At 43.3% G+C, this 3139-nt stretch overlaps 1 pseudogene; it reads left to right on the forward strand.

Annotated features, from left to right (window-relative positions):
- Positions 1-376: 376 nt before the first annotated feature.
- Positions 377-477, forward strand: LOC131274116 (U6 spliceosomal RNA; annotated as a pseudogene).
- The last annotated feature ends 2662 nt before the right edge of the window (positions 478-3139 follow it).

A 3139-nucleotide genomic window follows, 5' to 3' on the forward strand; every position in this document is an offset into this window, starting at 1 on the left:
CACATGGACAGGGGTTTCAATCTCTTCTTTTCCTCCTGGTCTGCCTTCTTCCTATCTGCTCTTCTTTGTTGGAACTTTATCTAGGTCTCTGCCAGGATTACCAGGGCAGTGTGGGGAATGGGAGACAGTGGGCCTTGCTGCTTCTTCCCCAGCAACAGACCAGCAGGACTTAACTGCACCAGTGAGGATGAGTGGGAGAATCAGGAAGCAGCCTAGCTCAACCCTAACTAGAAAGCAGAGTCACCAGTCAAAGGAGAATCAAGGTTATGAGAGTGGCTTTAAGACATCCCATAAATCCCCAAGAGAAAATATGTTAATTATTATTTTATTTTTAAAGAAACTTTAGATTACATAAATGTTACATTAAAAATATATAGTGTTAGCTTCAGCAGCACATATTCTAAAATTGGAAAAATACAGAGAAAATGGTCCCTGCACAAGGATGACATGCAAATTCGTGAAGCATTCCATATTTTTTTGTCTTTATATTTTAATATTACATTCAAATAATATGAGGCTCCCACTTTCTCCACACCAATTCCACATTTTCTTCAATTACTAATCACAATAGTTCATGAATAGAATATCAGTAAGTCCACTCTAATCCATATTCTATTCCTCCATCCTGTGGACCCTGGGATGGCTGTGTCCACTCCACATCTATATCAAGAGAGGGCTTAGATTCCACATAGATGCTGGATGCAATCCTCCTGCTTTCACTTGTAGGCACTCTTGGCTCCCTGGTGTGGTGGTTGACCTTCTTCAACTCCATGTTAGCTGAGTGGGGTAAGTCCAATAAACCAGAGTGTAGGAGCTGAAGTCTTTTGAGGCTCAGGGCCTGGCTATCACATGGTCAGTCCAGAGATTCAGGTTCCCTGGGTATATATTAAACCCCAGCACAAACTACAGTTCCGGTAAAAGTAACAAGATAGGCTTGTGAACAAAGATCATATCTGAGTCCAATGTTTTTTAATGTGGAGAAAGTGGCCATAGTAGCTGCTGAGGGTAGAGAGAGGGAAGAAGAAATATGATGTGGAGGTATTTTCAGGACTTGGAGTTGTCCTGGGTGGTACTGCAGGGACAGTTTCTGGACATTGTATGTCCTGCCATGGCCCACTAGGTAGACTAGGTGAGAATGTAAACTACAATGTAAACCACTATCCATGTGGTACAGCAGTGCTTCAAAATGTATTCACCAAATGCAATGAAAGTGCCACGATGATGAAAGAGGTTGTTGATATGGGAGTAGTGGGGTGAGGGGGGTGGGGGCTATATGGGGATCTCATAGTTTTTTTAATGTAACATTTAAAAAATTAAAAGTAAAAAAATTTAAATTTAAAAAAATAAGTTTATAAGGGACTCCCTTAAGAATATATATATATATATTTTTAAAGATTTATTTAATTTTATTTATACTGTAGTACCTCAGATAGCTCTCTCATCTGTCTGCTCATTGTTTGGTCGCCTTCTCCAGGAGGCATCGGGAACCAAACCAGGGACCTCCCATCAGGGAGGCGAGTACCCAATAGCCCGAGTCACATCCACTTGTCGGCTGTGGCATCTGCTGGCTTGTGGCATATGTGTGTTGCATCGGGAGTGGCATCTAGCTCATTGTGGCAGGAGGTGGCATCTGCTCATCTTCTTTTAGGAGGCACTGGGACCCAATCTGGGACCTCCCATGTGGTAAGTTGAGCCATATCTGCTTCCCTATAAGAATATTATTTTGAAAAAACAAACACACAAAGAGAGGAAGAACTGAGTAGGAGGCAACAGCAGCAAAATATTAGACTGTATAATGCAGATGTCACGTGGTAACCAATTTAACTGACCCAAGAAAGCATATAAGAGCTTTAGTAGGAGCATAAAGCAGAGAGACATCAGAATCTTCCAGACACTGTGCTGGGAATATGCATTTCTGAGGCATGATACAGTGTCAGGGTGGTAAGAAGGAAAGATCAGAGTCTAGGCCTCTCATGGAGATAAGCAAGACCCAGAGGGAGAGGTCCTAAGTGCTGGACCCCAGACCAGCAGGGAGCAGTTGTGTGTCCATGACAGACCTGAGAACTTTGACAGCAGAGAGGGCAAAGAGCATGAAGAACCAATGAGAACATGCTGATCTCACAGCTCCTCCAAAGCTACCTGATCTCCATAGATGTCCATGATGGGCTTCTCTGCTGTGCCTGGAGCCAAATGCCAAGTAGGAAGCAGGAGGGCAAGGAACTCTCAGCACAGTCAAGGTGCTGTCTCACCATCACTCATGACTGTCCAGGGGAAACCACAGCGCTCAGTATGCAAATCTTGCTGGCTGAGATAAGCTCCTCCCAAAGTAGTAAATCCTGATACAGAAGCTACTCTTTTCTCTTCCATTCCGAGAAGCAGAACAATACCTGCAGTTTAATGTCCCCTTAGACACAAGAAGGGAGTCTGTATTTTCAAGAGTGGAACCAGAATCCGTGGTCTTGTTGCCTGCACACACATTTCCCCCTGGTCAATTACACTTCTCCCAGCACCTCCTTCTTCCAAAGGAGTGGAGCAGACACAGCTCTGAAGCAGCAGAGGAGCAGCTCTTTCGCAGGTGAACTCTCTGTCTCCTTCTTTCTGAACAAAAGGGACCCAGCCTAGCCCTTTTCGGGATTTAGGGAATGTCCTTCACGACATTCTTGGCACACTGTCATTGAAAACAGACAATTGCTCAGATTCTATGCATCACTGGATGGAAACCCCAAAATGTCTGCCTCTCCTTGTGGATATCAACTTCAATCAAGTGAAAATGGTCAATGTTATGATCCTATGGAGAAACCAAGCTGAGGTGCAAAGAATCACCTGCATTGAACTCTATCATGTCTGAGGGGCAGGACAAAACTTATATGCAACAACAGCCTTCAAGATGGATTATCAGACACAAACATCCCAGAACCAGGTAGGGAAGATACCACACCTCAAAACTTGCAGAGAGCAAAATTGTGGCATTGTGTCCATGATACACTAGGTGATTTACTGTATATGAGGGGTACCTCGCCATAAACACTAGCTAATTATGTCAAATAAAAGGTAAAAACAATGTTTCTCGACACCTTAGCCCTGAGGAACATGGATACAAGAGATTATCAATAGTTTTTAAAATGATTTATAAATGTAT

The sequence above is a fragment of the Dasypus novemcinctus genome, chromosome 17, assembly GCF_030445035.2.
Source record: "Dasypus novemcinctus isolate mDasNov1 chromosome 17, mDasNov1.1.hap2, whole genome shotgun sequence".
NCBI classification, from domain to species: domain Eukaryota; kingdom Metazoa; phylum Chordata; class Mammalia; order Cingulata; family Dasypodidae; genus Dasypus; species Dasypus novemcinctus.